General features: G+C 39.3%; 1 long non-coding RNA gene across 1 annotated transcript; it reads left to right on the top strand.

Annotated features, from left to right (window-relative positions):
- Nucleotides 1-6,337: 6,337 nt before the first annotated feature.
- LOC143155932 (uncharacterized) lies at nucleotides 6,338-23,725 on the top strand. The gene is made up of 3 exons (XR_012994509.1): nucleotides 6,338-6,391; nucleotides 22,797-22,887; nucleotides 23,353-23,725. It is a non-coding gene; the product is annotated as an uncharacterized LOC143155932 (long non-coding RNA).
- The last annotated feature ends 406 nt before the right edge of the window (nucleotides 23,726-24,131 follow it).

Here is a 24,131-nt window from a genome sequence, read left to right on the forward strand (position 1 = left end):
AGTTGGACAAAGTTATATCCCAGTGATTGATATAATTATTGATATAACAGTGTGAACACTCACATGTTTGTGCCTGGGACCCCACGCTGGGCCTAAGCAATGTGCTAGTAGAGGCATATTAAATAAGTTTTCATGTTTCTCATGGTCTTCCTCTGAGAGACACAGGTCTCTGCATTGTTCTGAACTCCCTTTGCTTTTGAGCAGTATTGACAAGTTAAATCTCAGGCTTCAGAGCATCAGATGATTTCTTGCAAGCATCATGAAGAATTTTTCCTCTCAATTTGATAATGTCAATTTTAAAATTGATATGGGGGATTATTTTTGTTTGCCGGCTTGTTTTCTCCTCTAAAATATTGGAGATTGGTCAAAGGTTACAGTTTTAAACAGATGTAAATAACCATTAAATAAGAACAGTTATAAAACAAAATGTGCCCAGAATATAATCTAAGAATCCCCAAGTCTTGACTCTGTTAGTTGTTTATTTTATTATTCTGAAATAGCTCTGTTTCAAAATGTGAGATCTAATTCATAGAAAGGCCATGAAATTAAATAGTACATACACCTGAGAAACAACAGCAATAGCAATATCTACAACTGAATAGAAACTATAAGGCAGCTATTAGATGACTTGATTTTTATCTTTCATCCTCCCACTCTATTGTTTGGTGAAGCATTTCTACACTTCATCTTTTAAAAGAATGTAGAAACTATTTACAAACAAATATATCCATCTAGTTTGGATTTGACCCCTAAATCATTAACTGGAGCAACCACGATCTTTTCTTCTTTGCTTTTGTATGCGTGTGTGCCTGTGCGCATGTACAATAGAGAAAGGTAGGTGTCGCGGATGGAAGCGGGACTGCACTTCACTCGTAAGAGAGAAGCAACTTTATTGATATAAAGCAGTGAGTTAGAGTTCAATGGTAAATACGACAGTGATTTAACAAGATTCGATGGCAAAGTACACTTGATTATTTACGGCATAGAGGACAGGGTCAGACAAAACTGTCAGGGAGACCCTCCTGTTGAGCCATGAGGTTCAGAAAGGACCCCCTTGGTTTCTAGACTCCTTCTCAGAGAGGAGTCTAGGTGCAGCTGGCAAGGAATCTCTCAACCTCGAGGAGTAACCTTGAGAGGCGTCCCTACTCAAGGGGAGATCCCGCCGTGCAGGCCGCTGCCGTGCAGGAGAGCTCAACGGGCTCTTGGGCTGCTCACTATTTATAGGGGTAAGATGATTGACTCAGTCATATTTGCATACTGATAACTGTGGTTAGGTGGGCGTATTTCTCACAATAACCAAGGGCTATTGTGTTGTTATCTGGCTCCCAGACGCAGCTATTATTGGACGCAGCTATTATAATGAACGCGTTAATGGACGCACTATCAGCATCCATTAACGACCATCCCTGGTAGTTATCTCTTCAGCAGGGCTATAGGAGATAAAGGTCAGGCTGGGCAGGGGAGCACACCATCACAGTAGGTAGCTGTGGGAGGATACATACAATCTTTCTCTCCTGTGACACATTTACGTCCTTTCCTAAAACACAGTATGTTGTAGTAATGACAGTTCATGTCAGACTCTGACTTGGCAGTCCAAAGATGAAAACGCTCCATTCATTTTCAGAAATGCTCATGTATAGCAGAAGAAGGATCTTTTTTCCTTCACTCAGGCAACGAGAACTCATCTTTGTAAAAAGCATGGTTAAATTCCATGTTTCATCCAATCTTAAACCTTCTTTCTAAGGGATTGACTATGCTATTACAGGAGCCAAAATGAACAGCAATTTAACAGATAGGTCAAAGTAAATAGTTTTTATAGTAGCATTTGGAATATTTTCCCATTCTTCAGCTTGTATCAAAGTAACTAAAAGTATGAATCACAAATGAGGTAGTCATTTAAATTCACTTTACTTTATAGACAGTCCTAAGATTAATGGCAATGAATGATGCAGATACAGGTCCACTAGACACTAGCCTGAGATGACAGCTACGTTTGCTAGAAGATCTGCTAAAGAGACACCAAATTGCAGCAGTCAGATCCTGCTGGAACTTGAACTGAAACTGAACAAATTAAACCACTCTTCCTCACTAACATCTGTCAGAGTCTAACAGTCCTGTTATAACTGTTCTTAATTTTACAAAAAATGTGCATTTGAAGGAGAAGAAACAGCATGGATTTGTCAACAACTGAAACTGCAGTTTCCACCAGCAAAACGGAGCAAAGAACCAAGCCTGCTGAACTGCTCGTGTGGAGATACACATTGAACGCATCCTTTTAATAGCTCTAGGAAAAAGAGGGAGCAAATCCAACCAGTATCAGTGAAACAATTTGTATTCACAGCACCGTCCTAGTTACAAGTATTTGTCCCCTATTCATTTGGCATCACCTCTATTCTTCCTTCTTTTCAATGTGCATTTGTTTCCCTAATTCTCTGCCCAGTGAGTGGCAGACTAGCAAGAAACAGACACTTGCAGTGCATTTGGATAATGTAACGGAAACCCTTCCCTTTGCCAATGCCAGCGATACAAAATGCTGTTAGCATAATGCTCTTGTTTAGCTCAAATAAGCAAGATGCTCAGTCCATCCCTTGCCAGTCCCTATCCTCCTCAGAGTCAGAACAACGCAGCTCGTGCTTCTGGCCTGTACGCACAAGGCCTTCTAAAGCTTTTAAATGGGGCTGCGGCGGAAACAAGGCCTTGCCTATTTTCAGTTTGCCTTCCAATCATTGTTGCTCCCGCATATTTAATAAAAACCAACCCGGCCTGCTGCATGGTCTATTCTCACTTCATTTATAGTCTCTTCAAACCAATTCTGCCTATTGTAAAATGCTGCATATATATATTACAGTACTTCTGCTATGTATCGCCAAGCAAACAGCAAAGTCTGGATTTCTTTTACTCCGTGGGGAGAAGCTGGTTGAAAATGGATATTTTTTACAAAAACAATTCTTAAATTTAAGTCATTCACAGGCCACTGTCTTTAGCTCAGCACTCTTTCCATTGACATTTTTCAGTAAACATAACTTTCTTGATTGATATGTGATGGAAAGAAGGTCTCATAACTTGCTAAGACTCAAGCACTTCCACATGTTGACAGGCAGGTAATAAGTATAACCCTGACAAGTAGCAGGAGTGACGCCTGTCAGCAGGAAAGTTAAGAAGCAGGAAAGCTGAAGGCTTAAGGGGAGGGATGTTAGAAGAAAAGCAAAGCCAGTTTAGTCTTGTGACAGGTATCAGTAAAAGCAGAAGAAAATGGGTCTCAGGAGAAACTGGAGTCAAACAAACTTTCCTGTGGAAGTCATGATGGTGTGATCTTTTTTACAATACACTCAGTGCCACTGTGGTGTAGGCATAGTTCAGTTGTGAAATTTTCACACCAAATTTTATAACGTTACACATGTTAAAAATTAGGCACAAGAGCTAACCATGACCAATGTTTGTTACATGATGTAGACCTGACTGGCACTGTAACACGAAGAATTATCCTGCACAACCTTTATGAGGCATTCAAAGGCATAGCTACTTGAGGCTGAAGAAGAAGAGAAAATAACATTGCTTTCAGAGACCGCACAATGAAGTGGACTGCAATTCACAGTATGTTCTGGTTATGATTGGCTTCTTGTGGTAGGATGAAGCGTAAAGAACCCTTTAAAGAAACTAAGAGGAAAAAATAAGGAAAATGCAAAGGTAAGACGCTTGCCGTAAATAACTTCAAAGGAATCAAAATTGAAAAAACGGAGCTAACAATAGAGAGCAAACTAACTACCCTGTCTGACTTGGTAGGTAATTGAGTGGATTACTCTGCATAAAGGGTGAAAAGAGATTTTAAAGCTTGAAGAGCCTGGAAAGAGAAGTTTGACTGAAGCAGATGTCAGCAGAAAGACAACATGCTGGCAAACATCCACAGAAAGATAGACACTGAACAGGAAAAACCATTTCTTTCTTCCAGCCATGGAGGTAACTGGGAGAGAATGGCTGGGGAACCTTTCAGCTTCCTTTGTGTAGTCCTGTTCTTCTGTCCTTTATTCTCTATTCTAATGGCATTATTCTTTGTACTTTTCTCTAAATGCCCTGTACCTCTCAAGAACAAACGGGCTACGCATTTTTGCAGATGCCTTTAGTTTGAAATGGACAACAAATAAAGCTCCAGAAAGGATACACCCTGTACAGGTGCCAAAGCCACATTAGCGTTTGCTCACTCACACAGCTTGAGAGAGACAGCAGGGCTCCACCACACACTTCATCTCCGAGCTGTGACAAAGAGGCAAACAGCTGCCCCCGCCTGCAAACTTCACGAGGGGGCTTTCTCTTCCCTGAAATAGATTGCTCTACTGGAAACTGCTGGTTCAAAAAACAAACACAGAAAGCTGCTGGAATTAAGAAATGGGTGCTTCTGAAATGTTATGTTTTTCAAATAATTTTTACACGATACTTTTATTGCTTTTTCTTAATGTTTTCCAGCAAAGCTTTGTTATAAACAAATGGTTTATCACTTATAGAAATGACGTTGCATAACAATTTTGTTTCAAAAATTATTAAAAGGTCATGAAAAGTCTTGCCACAGAAAATGAAAAGGTTCTTCTGCATCACTCGCTGATTTTCTTTATTAGGGGTATGCACTAGCTGGATTTCTGTATTTTCACTCAGACTGTTTAACTATACAGGGCTTTCCCCCCTTCCCTAGCAAGGCCAGAAGACACAATTCTTTAACAAATGACCTGAGATTTATGGATTTCAGGAGGGTTATTGAACCCTGAGCCAATTCCCAGTCCCTAGGAAAAACTCAGTGTTGTGGAAACTTTTGGTGTTTTGTGTCTCGCTTATGTATTTCTTTCGCTGCTTTCCCAAAGAGAAATGCTTGTAATTAAAATAGTGCCCCTTGAGTTCAGTCACAGAGTGATACAGTATAGCTACATTTAGATCAAAGAATCAAGGAAAATTTTATACAAGTTTGGTATTCAGCAGTTCCTCTTCTTTCCTGATTTCCATGGAGAGGAAACAGGAATTTAGTACTGCCTGGAGCTCCAGCATGGTTTAATAGGTCTCTGTTCTGGATTACTGCTCCAGGAAAAATGGAGGTGGCCTATGTTCTGCAAAGTACATTTATGGCCATCAAGCAGATACAAAGAATATTTCTCATTCATGAAAAGTCCACATTATGTCTATTAGTCTATATTCTGCTGTCTCTGCAAATGGATGGCTACGACGATTTATCATCACTATTTAGTGGCAGAAGAAAAAAAAATCTGCTTTTCATCAAAACTCTGAAAGACATTGGTACTTCTTTTGACCACACTGATTCCTAAGCTAACCTAGGGCCATCTAGGAGGCTGTGGAAAATATTCTATCCCCTTGAAGAAGAAATATGTTTTTTTCCAATCCCTTGTTACTGGCACACACCATAGTGTTAGCTCTGCTCTCTGGAACATTCAGGTTTAGAAAGTTATGATTCATTTAGCCCCAGTAGTTTTATGTGTACTGTGGTGTGTTACAACATTTTGCAATGAGAAATTTCCACCAGGGCTGCAGCCCTTCTGCCATCTCTCCCTCAAGAGACCAAATGACCCGTAGGCCTTGCATTAGAGGTCAGATAGCTCCTACATACCTTTTTCCCTCTCTTATTTCAACACAACTTCTCTCAATTGGTGTAGTAAGCAGAAGTAATCTATAATTGTAACTATTTATAACTCTCACTAACCAATGAAACTATGTAATTTGAATATTGCTAAAACATATATCACATTCCATATAAGCAATCCCCATAAGGTTTCTCTTCCCTAGACGTCAGAAAGAAAGATGAATAGCATGGTCATTTGTTTCCATGTAAATTTTTCTTTTTGTAGGGTTAGAATCACAAGACTGACCCCCAACAAACCCCTCTCGTTACAGTGGTAGTAAGATAAATCCTAACTGAGTATCAAGAGATAAAGAAAATATGTGCTCACTGCAAGTAACAACAGGAAGGCTGACTTGATCCCTCATAAGGTCAACATCCACTTCAAGCCAAGACAATTTTACTTAAAATATCAGAAGCCAAAATATTGCTGAGATGAGATTTATATGTAATAACTGAGCCTTGAGCTGTCATCCCAAAACAAATGCATCATTTTCCCCTCATCAAAGAGCAAAAACTTTTCCCAAATGTTAAAACTACAAGGGTGTGGGCAGAAGAATTGCCAGATAGAATTGGCTCTTCACCTGCTTCTGTTTAGCATATTAATCTGTGGTATAACTTTAAAAGCTACATTTAAATAAACATCTATATATCATTTGTTAACCAGCAGTGGTGGATGGAGTAAAACCCAGGAGCTGGAGTTATACAACCTGTGCCTGAAGTGATCCTAATGTGAAGGGTAGACACTGAAAAGGAAAGTCACTCCTACAGCATCAGGTTAGTCAGCTCTCTTTTGTTTATCACAAATAGCAAGTTTCTGGTTGTTATTTAACTTTTATGAGCCTAGAGGAAGAAGTAAATTGCCTAAAAGGGATTCAGTTTGATATCCTTGCCAGTGTTCATTTTGTTTGTAAATCCCACAGCCATCTTTCCACTATCAGCCTACTGTCTGGGGAACACAAAGGGTCTCAGTTTGTTGATGGTGCTTTCCAAATGTTTCCTGCTATTTTTTTCTAACTGTTTTGTATGTGGGCTATAATGTTAAAATGATGAGGATAAATTTCCTAGGTCAAGGCCTTTTAATGAAACTCCATCTGTTCCAAGTATTACACTAGGATGAATGAGGACCTTTATTTTTACACTTGGAAAATCACAATACTACAGTTTAAATAATTTCTTTCAAGTCAGTATATTAAAAGCCTCTGTCTAGTGAGTCGGCTTTTGATTTGTTATTAGTTTATTCTACCAAGCAATTTTTTTTTTTTTTTTAAATATCAGCTGAACAATTCCTGCCAATTGTCTAATCAGATTCTAAGAATTATGTAAATTAAACTAATTGACAAACCTGGACTTAAACTTTTTACGTAAAATCATAATTGAATGCAAAAAACCTAAATCTTGAGTTAAGACAAGCAGCATAGTTCTATGGAAAGCAATGGAAACACAGTGACCTATGACACTTGGGGGAATCCTGCTTTAAGACTTTGTTGTAATCCTTTCTGAAAAGATATATTTTCTGTTTTTCTCCTCTGCATCCTGGACTATTGAGAGATTTTCAGCTTCCCATTTCCTGAGTTGTTCTTCATTTTCTCTTCCATCTGGTGAAAGGAGAGATAGCTCTTCTGTTATTTCCCTTCTCAAAAGAAATAGGCGTCTAACAGTACTCTGATTCAACCCAAAAAAACCACACCCAGCTGGTAGCCTCATTTCTTCTCTATTTTGTCTCTTTTTCTTGTCTCTTTTTTTTTTTTTTTTTTTTTCCTATTATTAAAATGACCTAACTGCTTGGCTTTTCTCTCAATTCCAATTAAAGGATATATTTCTCTTTTCTCCTCCCACTTTCATCCAGAGAAAAGTTAGCAGCTCACCAGTACTGCTCAGCCATTGTGCTTTGGCGTATTTCCAGTTGCCACAGATTATCATGTCATTTTTCTCTCTGTGTTGCCTGTTTGATCTTTTATGACCAGTATTAACATTGTTGGAATTTTTTGCTTATTTTTAGCAATGAACAGACTTTATCTCAAAGCTGGATATCTAAAACAGGCCATTCATCTATAATCCCTTTATTCTGCACTTCTCCATACCCATTTCATTTTAACTCTTTTTAACAACTATGGAAGACAGGAATCACCTTCCAAAATATTCCTATCTTTTACATGACTGTAAGGAAGCCTATGTTTTTGATGATTCCCATCCAAATTAAGCTGAAATTAAGCTCTTCCATCAGCAAGAGAGCATTTCTGACTGACTGGACCTGAGCCATCCTGCAGATCACCACAGAACAGACCACAAGGAAGCGATACTTATGTTAACAGTAGCAAGGAAATAGCATCTATTCCTTTACACCATCATATCTGTGAAAGTGGCTGTTAGCATATGTGATGGTAGCACTTTCAGGAACTGGCCAGGCTCAGCCAGAACAGGGCGTGTTGTACTGCTCTGAGTTATTGTCTCTGCAAAGACAGGCATCCTACCATGTCTGATAGTGAAAAGTTTCGACAAATTGATAAGCACAATGCAGAGACTTCCTTTTGTGCAAGGACCACCTGAAGAACAAAAAGGTTCTTGAATTGTTGCTTACATGCCTTCCAAACAGAGACTTACAGTACTCAGGAGAAGGGCTGTTTGTGACATTGCTAGGTTTTCCTTAATATTTAATACTTTTTCTGATGCAAACCTACTAGTAATATTCAGACAATCTAAGTTGGTGTCGTGGTTTAACCCCAGCCGGCAACTAAGCACCACGCAGCCGCTCGCTCACTCCCCCCCGGTGGGATGGGGGAGAGAATCGGAAGGGTAAAAGTGAGAAAACTCATGGGTTGAGATAAAGGCAGTTTAATAGGTAAAGCAAAAGCCACACACGCAAGCAAAGCAAAACAAGGAATTCATTCACTACTTCCCATGGGCAGGCAGGTGTTCAGCCATCTCCAGGAAAGCAGGGCTCCATCACGCGTAACGGTTACTTGGGAAGACAAACGCCATCACTCCAAACGTCCCCCCCTTCCTTCTTCTTCCCCCAGCTTTATATGCTGAGCATGACGTCACATGGTATGGAATATCCCTTTGGCCAGTTTGGGTCAGCTGTCCTGGCTGTGCCCCCTCCCAGCTTCTTGTGCACCTCCAGCCTTCTCAGTCAGTAGAGCATGGGAAGCTGAAAAGTCCTTGACTAGTGTAAACACTACCTAGCAACAACTAAAACATCGGTGTGTTATCCACATTGTTCTCACCCTAAATCCAAAACACAGCACTGTACCAGCTACTAGGAAGGAAATTAACTCTATCCCTGCCGAAACCAGGACAGTTGGCTTGGCTGTGAACACTGTAATGTTGTTTGAAATCTGACTAAATGATTGTAAACATAGAGTGATGATAAACAGCAGCACACACTGAATCAGAGAGGTGTCTAATAATGATACATCTGCTCCTCTTTATCTTCTTCATTTATGATCCCCAAAAGGGAGCAAACAGCATGCAGATGACAGTAATTTAGCGTAACTGGCATATGCAGAGGAACAATACGAAGGTGTGTAAACAGAACAGAAACACAGGCAGAAGATAATTACATGGGATCCAATTTGGAAAGATGTAATTCTGGGATGAGAGGAAGGAGGCTATAATACAAAATATATATATCCTCAATGGGAGGAAGAAATGTAGGGGATGGTAAAGCTAGGAAAAATCAAAGCGACCTCCAGGATGTACTACTGAAAGATACACTGTATTTTTGTAACTAATTGCACAAAGAGATGGGCAATGAAGATAAAAGAGCCCTTTCTGTCAGTTTCAACTAGACCAATGTTTGTTATGCTGCAGTTTTGAGGAAAGCAAGGCTAGCGAAGTATTGAAAAAACACATAAAGTTCAGGAGAGAGTGGGAAGAACTTTTATGGCAAGAGATAATTTTGAAAATCTCCTTCTCCTTTCCTACTTGATGGATGCCAGTACATGAAGACATTTACCTTCTTAGTCTTCCAAAGTATGAAAGGAATTATGCTTTTTTACAGCTTGTTCCTTAAGCATGAAGGAGAATAAAGCCACAAATGATATATTACCTTCAGGGTTTTTTTGGAAGGTGGAGTCTTTAAAAGCTTTACAAAGTCAGATTTGTCTCTCAGTTACAACACTGAAATGTCAAAAAATCTCTCCTGAAGTCCACTTTTATTTAGTGCTACTTTTCTGCAGTAAAAAAAGAACACGCACGGTATAGGCTTCACATTTCTCATAAAATATTTTGTAACACAACTTTTTCTGATGAGCACTGAATTTTGCTGGCAATTTACCTATGTTACTGACATATAGTTGTTTTTATTGGCTCAATGTATTTTTTCATAAATAGCAACCACATACAGGATTTTAATATCAAGTCCAAATGACTGTTATGCAGTTTTATGCTCTTTGTTGCCTCTACAAATCTGTATTTTATAAATCAGGGTTTTTTTCTTTTTTAACTTTCTGTAATCTTTCCAGAGCTCTAAGTTTCCATATGTTGGTAGCCGTAAAAGTAATTTTCCTATAGGTCCTTTCTAAAATTTATTTAAGATGGAAAAAAATTAAATGTGACAAACTGAAACCTTTAAATAATTCAATTCCTTCTCTTTCAAAAACACTTGCATTTGAAAACAAAATAGTATGTTTTGGGAAAAATCCAGAGATGCCAAAAATACTAGCAGAAAGTACCCATAACAGTTGGCAGAAAATTGTGATTGAACAGTTGAAGTCCGTAATGACAAGATAAGTGAGTGGTAGGATTTTCTAAATTGCTATTAGGAAAAAAACCTAAAAAAGCCTAAGGCAATGAAAGCAACTTAACCTCTGTCACATCTAAACTTGGCACCCTATTTCTCCAGGGCCAAATCACCTCTTGGTACGAACTGGCTTATATCCACTGAGATTTGAATTGTCAAAGCCTGACCTTGCTTTTCATACTCCCAAAAGGAGTCTTTTCCCTTTATAGGAGTAAATGAACTCAACGGAAGAAGACTGGCCTTTTGCTTAGAAATATTTATGTTTACCTCTATGGTTTTTGTTTGTTTTTATTGTTTCTTCTGTTTATTGCAGACTCTCTGATTCAAACGTACACACACAAGCGTACTTTGCACAGTTTCAGTTGTGGTCAGAGTCCAGGGCCTGTTGCACTCACTCTCCGCTGATGTGTCCAAAGTAAGATGCAGTCGGGAACAAAGTGCTGCTAGCAGGTGGCTGGCTCTCAGCTGCAATTGCTTGTGAGCCCACCTCCTTTTTTCTAGTGTCAAGGAAAACAGGGAAAATTTACTAACGTGTGTGTACGTGCAATAGCCTCGCCTCCAAAACCACTGCTAGTCCTTTTCTTCCACTGCCTTTCAGGGTACAGGCGGTAGTAGTCAGCCACCTGTGGTTTAAATGAGCTTGTTTTCTGCTGCGCTGGAACAGAACAAAGACGAGCTCTCACCACTGTTTTAGCTGAGGGGCACTGACAGCCGAGCCCCAGGTGTAGCATTGCAATTTCTGCATAGCTTTGCCCACACTGTATGGAGAAGAGATTTTGAGCTCCTCACCCATTCAGAGGGAGGGAGAAGTAACATGAGAACAAGGGCCATTTACTGATCATCAGATAAGGGTTCAAGACATGACATAAGCATGATCAGCAGCGTCTGCATGTGTGTGTGTATGTATAGGTATGTAGGCAATATACATAGCCTTTTGTGCGTAATAAGCAAATTATACTTTGGTGTCTTATCATTTATTGGCCAAAACATTGCAATTGTACTTGCACAGGTCAGAAATACATCCCTTTAAAACATCTTCCCCTCTTCTGTTGTCAGTTTAGACTTACTCAGATGTATGAATTTATAGAAAAACAATGGTTTCACTCACACAAGAAGACCTGACAGCTACCTGATTTTATCCTGCAATTTGTGGCATTATTTGTTTGTTTGTTTGTTTGTTTCTGTCGCAGCACACCATGCTGACTAACAGGCATGATCTTTAAATGATCCTTCGGCAGATCCTTCTCTGCTCCTTTTGGCTCAGTTCAGAGCTGGAAACTTTAGGCTCTCATAGCCTTAAACTGTGGCTGTTCAAGCTCAGTAGTGTTCTTATATCGACACGTGGCCGATGGCACTCCCGTAACGGTGACAGTGTGTGTCCTGCCTGAGTAACAACATTTTAACCCCTTTCCGTATAGATTCAGCTTCTCTCTAGTGGTAGTTTCTCTGTGACATCTGGCTATGATAGTTCGTCACCTAAAATTTACACATTAAAATTCTTTCTATGTGAACACCACTTCTTTAAACCATAACACTCAAAGCAACTTCTAGGGACAAAGTCACTGTACCAAGTGTGGAATACAGTTTCAGGTGGAAAATAAGTCTAGGATAAAAAAGTGATCTGTTTCTTTTTCCACATACTTCATGTTTTTCTTACTTCACATCATTGCTGCCATAAAGAAAAAGTCCTTGAAAAGCATACGCTGGTATGTGTCATTAGGAAAATTATTTGAGTCATTTCAAAAATATGTTTCAAATGGCCAGTATCCTCCATCCAATAAAAGTTTTCACGTCCTGTTGCTGCTTTTGTTTTGGTTTTATTGCAGCCAGCTTGCTTTCTCTGGAAACGTTTGCCTGCTGTACATTTCCAGATACCTGATCTGAAAGCTGATAACTGGTTACTACTAGTTTTTTGGTAACTACTGCACTGAAATTTCAGATTTTAAAATTGTCACAGTCTTAACCTAATTGTTCTTATTGCTATTTTTAATATAGAAAGATTAAGCAATTACAAAGAAGTCACTGGGCTGTATCTTTGCACATTACCCTGATATATTAGAGCAAAAAGGTATGTGTTTGGTGAGACTGACAAAGGCATGCTTAAATAAAGTTTAGCAAGCAGTGCTCTTCCATAACTTGGCACATTTTCTTGCAAAATAGCTCTTCCTCATCAATGGGAGGTAAATCACATCCATGTAAATCTTCTGTCAATGAATTATTTATAAAATACTAAATCTGAGCAAGACACTTTCTAAAAAGTACAAATGGCAACTACCCAAAAAGATCCTTCTTCTTAGACATATTCAGATGACAGACAGCTTGGAAGCACTACTTCAGCTCAGTATTGAAAGCTAGGCTTATTGTGGTAAATCACAAATCATAATAGTAACGGAGGAACATCATAAAGGAGGCTGCGGACTAACAGAGGAATTAGGATGCCAGATTCTCCTGCTCTCTTTGCCCTTTTTGTAACCCTGCAGCAGGGGTAACATTTTATACAAGTAAAATATTTTCTATGATTTGTGCTGTTTCTTTCATGCAGGGCCAACTAATGTTGGGTATCTGTAGTTGAAAAGTCTCATCAGAACAGCTTCTGTAAGAGCAATGGCTTGTGACACGCAGACCCAGCACGTTCCCCGAGACAGCATAATGGAGGGATCAGGGCAGGGAGAGGGTAAGCTGTATGCACGAAAAAGAAAATCCCATTCTACAGGATCAATTATTATTCTGCTAGAGATATATTTCACAAAATTCCTTCCTCTGCTTGTGAATAACACAGTTTGCTTATGAAGTACTCTGCCACCTATCTGGATGAATGGCAGTATAGTATAAAAGTCTATTATTGTTCCTCTAAGAAAAGATATGCCTTATGTTTGTAGTTTCAGTTGGTACTGAATACTTCCTGGAGCATGTCATATCCAGGTTATGCCTGAAAACCATTTTCTGAATCAGTGAAAAGTATCAGACTGGAAAAATTTCATTTTAGTTAACTGGCTAGCACTGACTTAATTCTTACTCACCAGGAGTCCAATTTGTTTTGACGCAACATCTATTTCCAGTAAAGAGACCATCAGAATTGCTGTTGCCAAGAAATGAAGACTGAATTGCACAGTATTGCATGAATTACTCTTCAGTTTACTTCACAAGGTTTAGTGCAGTGTATCCTGCATTTTGTTTATATTAGCTGTATATAACTGTATGTTCTGAATTTATTTAAGACTCAGCGGACCAGATTCACTATTTTACATCCATTGTTTGAGCTACTTCAGTAAAGCAAACCTGCCATAAAGCTACTCATTTAACTAACTAGTTAAGACATGTCTGTGAGTGCTTTACATATATGGAATCATCAAAACCAGTAAAAGCACACAGGTAAATCTAGACCAGAATCTGCCTACATTCAGGACCAATTTCAAAGGCAAGGCAATCCTATTATCCATTACAAGTCAATATGAATGGCATATGAAAAGGCAAAAGGAGGGAGCTGGTTCTAACACAGTAAACTCTTCTGGATAAGAATTTTTCTGCTAAATGATACCCCCAGTGAAGCCACTGGCAAAAATCATATTCATTTAAACAGGACCAGTACTTCCCTCCACATTGGCTTCTGTGTTTTCATACTGGCTAAGTTAATGAGTACCTGATTTGGAATGACACAAGTGGATGCAACCACACTACCAATAATTAAGCCATTTCTTTCACAAAGAAGACAAGAAACAGTGACATGTATGAAGGCAGAATATAATGGAAGTGTGGATCTTTCTAGTTTTCCCCGCACCCTTCTTGCAAGTTGAATTTCAACAGTCCAGTAGCACTATGCAGAGAGACTGGATTAGCTCTTTTCTAAATGATTCTGTGATATTTGCTCATAGAAAATGACAAAGGGTTTGCATAGTGTAAAGAAAAGGACTTTTGGAATAAAAAAGGATACTTACTTTGCTCACTGAAGAAAGGTTTTTCCCTATAACAAAGTTTCTATTACTCTCTGTTACAGTACAAAATATTACAGGTAATAGCAGTGAATGTTATTCAAAATGAAGCTTATTCTAACCTTCTGATTGAAGCTTCAAGTTCAGTGGAGGTAAAAACAAAGCCTGGATTTTACAAATAAAGCTCTAAGACCAAACTGCTCTTAGAAATTTCAAGGGAAGCCAGAACAGTCATCTGTGTGTGCCATCTTTTTCTTGTACTAATATGGGAAGGAAATTCAGTGCATTGCCATCTAATAAAATCCACAGTGAAGAAGCACTTGTTTTAGTGACCATAGCTCATTTGAAGGTTTTGCTTGGAAAGTTTTGATTACTTGCAAACAGAATGAAGATTTCCCTTACATGGAAGATTTTGACTTATTTTTAAAACTGGCAACTTTTTCTTTCTACTGTCCAATTTGGGTTTTAATCTCCTCAACCTGATGTTCTCCTACTTGGCCTACAAAAGTACGTGATTTATCTGTAAGAAAACCTGAAAATACATTGCACAAATTATTTTGGGTAGATGTTTTGTTCAACACTTCTGATCAGGCAATGACTCTAACAAATGTTTTTCAGATTGTTATGTTCATGTTTTTCCGGTCTCTGTATCTCAGCATGTGAGGCATTGTTCATATTGCCTGAAATGCTGTCCACAGATGTGGCTTCAAAACTGCACCCAGCTCTTAGCCCAAGAGTTTTGTCATTCACAGGAAATGCATCCTAACATTTCAACCCTGAAAGCAATGGGGAACCAAAAATGTATCCAAAGTACAGCTCTTTGAAGTAGAAGAAAATATACAGTAACATCTAACTACATCTGAGAGTAAGAACAAAGGCATTAATTTAAAACAAAAGTGATCTTTTTGTCCTTCTCCTCTTTACAGTACAGGTAACATATGAGATGTTGCTCTCTTGGAATTCTACTGATATAATATCTCTGACTGCCTAGTAGAGCTACCAACAGTTAGCTCAGCCCCATTTTCTGGCATGCTTCGTACAAATGAACGTGTGGCGACAGCATGAAGGAGAGAGTGTGAATTCCAGAGATGCTGTAAAACCACTGATGGACTTGGGTAGTTCGGAAGCCCACCAGACAGGCAGATGAGTTCCAAACCTACAGGTTTTAATTTAATTAATTAGGGTTCCCCCCCCAGAAAATGAGTTACTGAAATCTGTTTTCTTTATAGGTAGTGAATTGATGACATTAATGAGATGGAGTATTTCATTGATTTCACCAATAAAACTGAGAAAATAACCTGGCCTAGTGTAATAACTAAACCAGCGAGATTTTGTCTGAAAGCAAAGCAAGGTACTTGTATTCACTGGGCATGCACTAAAGGGTGAATTGTATTGGAAATTGATGAATTATTTTTACAACTAAGTAAATCCCCCTGTACATAAATTGTGTTCAGAAAAGTTATTTTTAATCCCAAAGATGCTGGCGAATAGTCTTTGGAATTTCTGGCTCACTTCTGTAGAAAATTCCATAGGGTTCAATTTGAAGTGGCTGCCAATGTCTTTCCTACTTAGCTAATTTCAAACTGATTGTAATGTAGGGGTTTTTTAATTATTATTTTTATGGTAACATGACACCCTATTATATACCAGATGAAAGGAGATGGGACAGTGCTGAGGGAACACCAAATAAATATGTAGATTTTAGTAGTGATTGTATGTGTTTAATAATCATACCTAAACACAGAAGTAATCAACATCTTCTTAATAAAACTGTGCCCACAAAAGTACTGTAAATACCACTTTTTTCCATTTGCAGAGGATCTTCTTATCCCAGTCTAACTGTACCAAGAAATCTCATCCAAAACTGGACTGTTTAAATTCTTAGCAGTAGAGAAGACCACATCTAATGAAAAGACTTGTCTTATTCTCTTCTTAACAAGTATGATGAACATCACCAGTTAATCACATCACCCAATTTACATCACCCAAGTGCTGGGTCCTGCACTTCGGCCACAACAACCCCATGCAGTGCTACAGGCTTGAGGAAGAGTGGCTGGAAAGCTGCCCAGCAGAAAAGGACCTGGGGGTGTTGGTCGACAGCCGGCTGAACATGAGCCGGCAGTGTGCCCAGGCGGCCAAGAAGGCCAATGGCATCCTGGCCTGTATCAGAAAGAGTGTGGCCAGCAGGAGTAGGGAAGTGATCGTGCCCCTGTACTCGGCCCTGGTGAGGCCGCACCTCGAATACTGTGTTCAGTTTTGGGCCCCTCACTACAAGAAGGACATTGAGGTGCTGGAGCGTGTCCAGAGAAGGGCAACGAGGCTGGTGAGGGGTCTGGAGAACAAATCTTCTGAGGAGCGGCTGAGGGAGCTGGGGTTGTTTAGCCTGGAGAAAAGGAGGCTGAGGGGAGACCTCATCGCTCTCTACAACTCCCTGAAAGGAGGTTGTAGCGAGGTGGGTGTCGGTCTCTTCTCCCAAGTAACAAGCGATAGGACGAGAGGAAATGGCCTCAAGTTGCGCCAGGGGAGGTTTAGATTGGACGTGAGGAAAAATTTCTTTACTGAAAGAGTGGTGAAACATTGGAACAGGCTGCCCAGGGAAGTGGTTGAGTCCCCATCCCTGGAGGTATTTAAAAGACGTGTAGATGAGGCGCTTAGGGACATGGTTTAGTGGGCCTGGTGGTGTTGGGTTGATGGTTGGACTCGATGATCTTAGAGGTCTTTTCCAACCTCAATGATTCTATGATTCTATGATTCTATGATTCTATGATTCTAATTCCAAGGACAGCATTAAAAATTCAGACAATTTATTTGTAAGAACATACAATGAACTAATGGAAACAACTCACACTGCTCAACACTAAGTAGATGTTTAACATCTTTCCAGGACTATGATTTTAAAAGTCAAATGTGGTTCTTTAATCAAATCAGCTCTTCAATTCAAAACCATTCATCTTTCATCATCCTGGTGGTATTCTCCCTCTGACTAGAGACTGCTCACCTTATAAAGGCTAGTCTCATGTAGTGGCTGTCCCTTAAGAGTTCAAAGCTTTTGTATTCCTCTCTCAGTCCTTATGGAAAACTTATTTAATTGGCAGGTAACTTACAGTAACCACTAATAATATTATTGCATTTATGTTTTCATTAAACAGGAGCAAACTACTCTGGAACAAGACAGCAGTAACAGAATAATGTTGCTGTCAGGAGAATTTTGGATTGGGAGCTGAATGCTAAATATATTCTTTTATGGGATTCTTTAAAACCATGTCTGAGTAGCCCAAAAGATGAAAACTATCCAGCAATCCAAGTAATAAATAAAACAATTATTTCTGATTATTCTAGTTATTATCAGGGCATGCTGAAGTGATCTAAGGTATAATAACTTCAGTTCTGCTTGGTTTACTTCTGTTTGCTTTCAATGCCAGCAATTCTTTGAATCAACAGGGATTTTTTATTTATTTTTATACTAGTATGAAGATGCTACACTTTTGCCACTCAGAATATTAACTAGCGTATTCCAGATTTCTCAATACTATAGAATGGAAGCATTCACAATAACATGTGAATAAAAATGCAGAATATTCAGTAGAGTATAAAGAATTTAAGAATGAGTGTCCAATAGGACTAAGATGATTTTCTGAAAGCAGAATTAAGCTCCTAAATGACATCGTGAGTTCTTAATGTCATATCTGCTGCCCTCACTTACTTTCTTGGTCACATTAGAAGTAAATAAGAAGACATTGCCTGCTGATTATGGAGGGTTTATGTCATAATTTTTATTGGCAATGGGCTCAGTTCATAGCTGTCATAATGATATAAACTTCAGCCCAACGGTGTGCTAACTGTATGGAAAACTGTAGAAGTGCTGTCAGGGTACAAAAAGCATGACAACAGGTATCTGCTAGATAGTGAACTATTAATGTAAACATTATTAAAAGTCTTCATATCTATCAAAAAGACTAAATCTATAGAAAAGCAACATATTGCTGATGTATGAGTTGTCTGATACACCTATGTGGTGATTTTGGAATTTTCTCTTCTTTTTTATTTCGTTTTTCTTTTGTTCTTGGTTTTTTCTTATACTTAACCAGTTCAGATTTGATGGAAAGCTGCAATATAGTACAAGACTACGTTTCTATGCCTCTCTTTTCTTGCAATATTATTGATATTGTGATTTAATGATACTGAGTAAAATTTAGCTCCTCTATAGATTCATAGAATCATGCAGGTTGGAAGGACCTCAGGAGGATCTTCTAATACTATAATTAATTGTTGCAAGTTTTCATTGGAAGTTTTTCTTTTGATCTGTTTAAATGACTGTGTTTCATCAAATTTAGCTGAGATGGAATGAGCCAGGAAGGATTTTGCTTTTGCAAAACCTCAGGCATTATGTTTTGGTTTTCAAATACAAAACTACCCCTTGTTTTGGTTTTGGGTTTGGATTGTCAGTCCAAAGGAAGCAATGAAAGAGAAGAGTGGTAATTATTGCAGCAGAATTATAACAAAAATTCACCTTGCTAGAGGTTGCAGACTTATTTGAATACAAAAGTTAAACTATCATTTATTTTTAATGTTCCATACCATGGGTTGGAGAGTCTTTTTGAGTACTCCAGTCTTTTAATTAGAAGACATTTTATGGTTATTGTCATGGACAATAACTGACACAGAAATTTCAGAAATAATGGGTTTGACATTTGAGCCAAATTCTGCCCAGGTTCAAACTCAAAATACTCGATGTTTTAGAGAAAAAGAGTGTGTGGTTTATGGTGCCTAACCCAATGAAATTACCTTTTGGTAATTTGTTCTGATAAAGCAGACCTTCAATAAGTTCTTTTCTGAGGAGTTAATGACAAGCACAGCTGTGTATTCTGGTCCTCAAATATGAACTTGAAAAAGAGTAACACATTTTTTAAAGGAACAATCTAATGGCAAAAATCAAAGGGAAAAAAATACTTCCATATTGTAACTGGTAATCATTCCGGAAAAATACTTTTTCAAGTGTCAAGTATATGAAAATGGCTGTCACTAAAAGCTGTGACAGAAGAGCTTTTATGTATTTAAAGGCAGGAACAGGTTCAAGGCATTTCTGAAAATGTGACCTGCAATATTTGGGAACAGACTCTTGAAAGAATCTCTTTTTTGTTTTCCTGCTCTTGGTAATCACTTTCGAAAAGAAAAAAATAATTCCACCTACAAACTTGAAGTTAATCAGCTGTCTCCCTGCTGGGCATCATAAATGAAAGCATTTTCATAATGAGAAAACAGATCAAAACATGTTTCACATCTGGCGAGTACAAATACAAAGAAAACAGTCATTAGAGCTAACAATAATCTTCTGGGTAAGAAATTTCTTGATGAGGGTGAATAAGCTTGAAAGTTCACTATTTCAAAACTGAAGTGGGCAAAAGAAGTGAGAAAAGAGTGGAAAGCTGCAACGTCTTCTTCCTCTGAGGGTACGGGGACATACGGTGCTGGCTCCTGACCAGGGCTGAGCTGGCAGCTGGCACAGCACGGAAGGCGATCAACCTCCTTTCTTCTCCTAACCTGAAGCTGTCTAGCGGCCAAACCAACACACTCACAAAGCAGAGGCAGCCTGGGGAAGCTGTTCCGGCTTAGGGGCAAGAAAACACATCCAATGCACCCCATTCCCATTCTTCTGTCTCTCATTGATGTGTGTCCTCCCCACATCCCTTTATTGGCATCAACATGCTCCCTGTGCAGGAGGGTATGTAAGGGCACCTCTGCCCTCTGAGCATCCCCTCCTTTTGGAGGAGCCTCCTGCACCCACACAAAGTTACTGACATGCCTCTTTGCCACAGAGCAGTAACACACGGGGATCTTTGGTGAATTTTGAAGAACCCATGCTCATGGATGTTTTGGGTTCTCCCTGGCAAAGTTGACTGAACTCTAGGATTTTCTGGTTCCTCACCCAACAAATCCAAACTGTATGTTAGGTTTCTTTCTTAACTCATAGTTCCATAAGTACTAATGCTAATTTACATCTGCCTGTGGGTTGAGCCTGGGTGCTTTCAGCTGCTGGTTAAAGATCCGAAGTGCACGCTTCCTTTCTTCGCAGCCCCGCTCCCTACTCTGAAGTTAATTCAGAGCTGACTGAAAGGAAGTCACTGTCCCGCCAGTGCTATTTCAGGTTTAAGGGTGTTCAGAATTTAAACCCAGATCTGGATCCAAATTTCGTAAGTAGCTTCCATCCTTTTAATTGGCTAAATCATAACCTTGGATCCAAAAACCCACAACAATTTCAGATTATCCCAAAGGGATTTTATTGAAACATTACAAAACTAGCTCTTGGTATATTTTGGCAAAAAGAATAAAGTGAAAATTCAACCAGTGACTAATTTGTTGTGGGATAGAGAAAGCAGGATACTGGCAGACAACTCCTTCAGAAATCTTGACATGTAAAATAGGATTTCTATTGCAACAGGTGTGTGGGGGTGAAAAATTAGGTCAGACAAGTTTTCCTCCTTCTGTGTACAATTGCCACTGACGGGCATACGTATCCTGGAAGACTAAGGCAGCCATATATTGCTCCACTATTGATCTGAGTCTCCGGACTGCTACAAAATTAACTATTGCCTCAACCACTTTTAGGTCATGGTTCACTTTTAGGCATTGTTCCCGTATTTTATGGACATAACTGCACTGAAAACACCAATAAAAGATGGGAATTACACACTAGTGGCTTCTGTGGAAACCACTGCGTGGAGCATGATATGATGCTCTTACGTTTTTTCCCCTTCTGTCTCAAGGTTTTATGCCCTTTCTTCATCGTATTGATTCCTAGGTTTGTAAAGAACATCCATGCAATTTTCCAATATTTTTATTTTGTTTTAGGTTCACATATTCAATGACCTTATTACCAGCAAAGGCAATAGCTAACAACAGAATATTTTCTTCCAGTTAATGAGTTCTTATATGGTTTCCTGCTTCTCATTTGGCACATTATTTCAAAGTATTATGATGCAGTAATAGCTATATTCAGCTCAGCTTTACTACCTCTGTGCCTTCTTAATCTAACACCTGACCTGCCAGCAGACCAATTAGGAAAATCATAAAAATAAGATGAAGAACTAAAAGGAAAATAAGTAGAAGATATGTATATAGTTATCAACTATATTACAGGGGTCATACTGAACATCTTTATTTTTATTGTAATTCTACCTCGATCTACATTATTACTACATAAGCTAAATACATCCTTTAAGTATGAGGAAAAAACCCATAGAAAAAAGGCACAAATAAAACTGCTGATAAGTGATACCATCTAGGATTATTTTTCTTTCTAGAAGCCTGTCTCTCTTGGCTGTAAGGATTAGCTACAGACACTAGCTCATGCATATAATTTGAAATGTCTAAAGCTCGATGAAATTTAAATTCCATTTCCAAATGCAACTGAGGCTCTAATATCCCTCTCTTCAAAGCACAAGCTAAATGGTCCTACATAGTCAGTGGGGAGACACCTAGAGCTACTCAATGGGAAAAATAGTTCAAGTAAGGGTCAGAACCGTCCCCAGCTGCTGGGATTTCAAACAGTGAATTCCTCTTTTGAGGTGAGGTGCCTAACAGCATGAGGGGAAAGGGGGGGAAAGAAGCAGCTTCTTGTTGGTACACTGACTCAGTGTACCTTCAGCAAATCTGTGGGTGGTGCTAAATAAGGAGGAGTAGCTGACCTGCCAAACAGCAGAATTTCAGTCCAAGGACCTTGACAAACTTGAGGCCTGGGCCAACTGAAAACCCATGAAGTTCAACAAGGAGAAGCAGCAAGTACTGCACCTGGGGCAGAATGAGCTCATGTGTCAGTCCAGCCCCCGCTAGAAAATACCTGGGGTTTTTAATGAATGCAAGGTTGAAAATGGGCCAACAGTGAACTCCCACCACAAATAAGGAAAACTGTGAAACATTAGGAAGTCATGGCCAGAAGATCATGGAAATTTGTGATTGCCCTTTACTCAGTGCCAGTGAGGCTATGCTTGGCATAATCTGTCCAATTTTGTGCTCTCCCCAGTTCAAGAGGGGTGTAAAGAAACTGAAGAGGGTCCAGCAAAGAGCTATCAAGGTGATCATGCGAGGGCTACTACAGATATGAAGAAAATTTCATCCTCGATCTTGGAGACTCCACCAGACAAAACCATGGCTGACTTGATCTGCTGTTGTTATTTGCCCGGCTCCACATGAAAGGGTGTACTTGATGGCCTCCAGGGGTCCCTTCCAACCAACATTTCTCTAATGCTATGATCCTATGACTTTATTTGCCCATGATGCAGGTGGTCTGGACCTTAGGTCTTTGACGGCCCCAGGGTATTTGAGGACATAGCTCCTGGGTTTTTTTCAAGCAAGTGCTATTAGCTACTCTCCAAACATTCCATTGGATCTTAGTCAACATATAACCCCATTCAAGGAGCACAGAGACAGGAGGGGGAGGGAAAAGAGAGAGAGAGTAACAGGGCAAGAAGGCACCAGAGCTGAACCCCGGTCCTGTGTTTTCACTTCCTAGAATCACGGGATGAAATGCAAATGGAGAACCTGGAAAAGGAATCTAAACCAGCTGATACCCTGTCCCATTGCAGCTTGGACTGTTCTTCAGAGTGAGTAGTATTAATCACTGCCTGACATTTTCATGACTAAACTCCAATATAAGCATAATTTAAGGAGTATGAAAATATCCCCAAGTTGCTAGTCAGTGAGAGATTGGGGGGTGAAAAACCTTAAAGGCTGATGATAGATATATCATCAGTGGAAAGAATGGAATACTGTAGTTAGAGGGGAAGATGTAATTTTTATATTTGCATTTGTAAGGATGGTGGTTATTAAAAAGTAGGAGGGGTTGTGACAGATGAGAGAAAAATAATAACAAACAGAAATCTGGAGGGAAAGAGGCAAAAACAGATTGCTAAAACTGAAGGAAAAAGTGAGATTAAAAAAAAAGACTAAAACTTCAGTGTCGTTGACAGGGAAAGTAGAACAGAGTGAAAGTAAGAAAAGTAGAAAAGTGGAGACATCCCCCTGGATATGGACAGATTCTTTAAAAGATAAATCAATGTTGTTTGCAGAAACAGAGAAGAGCACAAGATGCTTTCTGTAATGGAGGCTAGAGGCAGTGAGGCGTGAAGGACCTCAGATATCATCCTGCCAAAAGGCAATGCTTGACTGAAGAATGGCAGAGCAAAAACAGGTGAGAATGAAGTTCTGTAATTCTACATGGTCATGAGATTTTTTTTTTTCCAAAGGTGTACAGCAACACAAGAACAGAAGCAAAGAAAGAAAATGTTTGAAGATGAGCCAGCGATGGAGATTAGTGAAACAGACAGTGTAAGAGAAGAGATGGGCCAGCAGACCTGAAGTCATGCCAAAGTGGAGCAAAAAAAAGCCCAAAAACATCTTGACAATGAAATCAGTAGAGGAAAGAACAAGAAGCAGAGGACAAACAGAGGCATTTAAATCCTGGAGAGCACTCAGGCGCTGCCTGAACATTATTCCAGACCAATGACCTGAAGGTGGGTTCATTCCCCTGCTCAGTCTGTAACTGTTTTGCTAAATCTGCCAGGACAGAGATCCGCTTTACTCTAACTGAGGTACTGGGATGAAAATGAAGCGATACACAGACACAAGATAGTCCTCCAAAACTACCTATTTCTCTGACATAAATCACTGAGAGAGGTCTGGATTTGAAATGGTGATTTAAGATATGTCTAAAGATCAGACACTGCTGCAACTACAACATAGTGTAAACTTTCCCAACATATTTATTAATTATCCAGCTCTGGAATTGCAAGTCTAGTCCCAACCCCAGAACTCTGCATTACCATAAAATCCAAGTATAAGGCTTAGT

This window comes from Aptenodytes patagonicus, chromosome 1 (genome assembly GCF_965638725.1).
Source record: "Aptenodytes patagonicus chromosome 1, bAptPat1.pri.cur, whole genome shotgun sequence".
In the NCBI taxonomy this organism is placed as follows: Eukaryota; Metazoa; Chordata; class Aves; order Sphenisciformes; family Spheniscidae; genus Aptenodytes; species Aptenodytes patagonicus.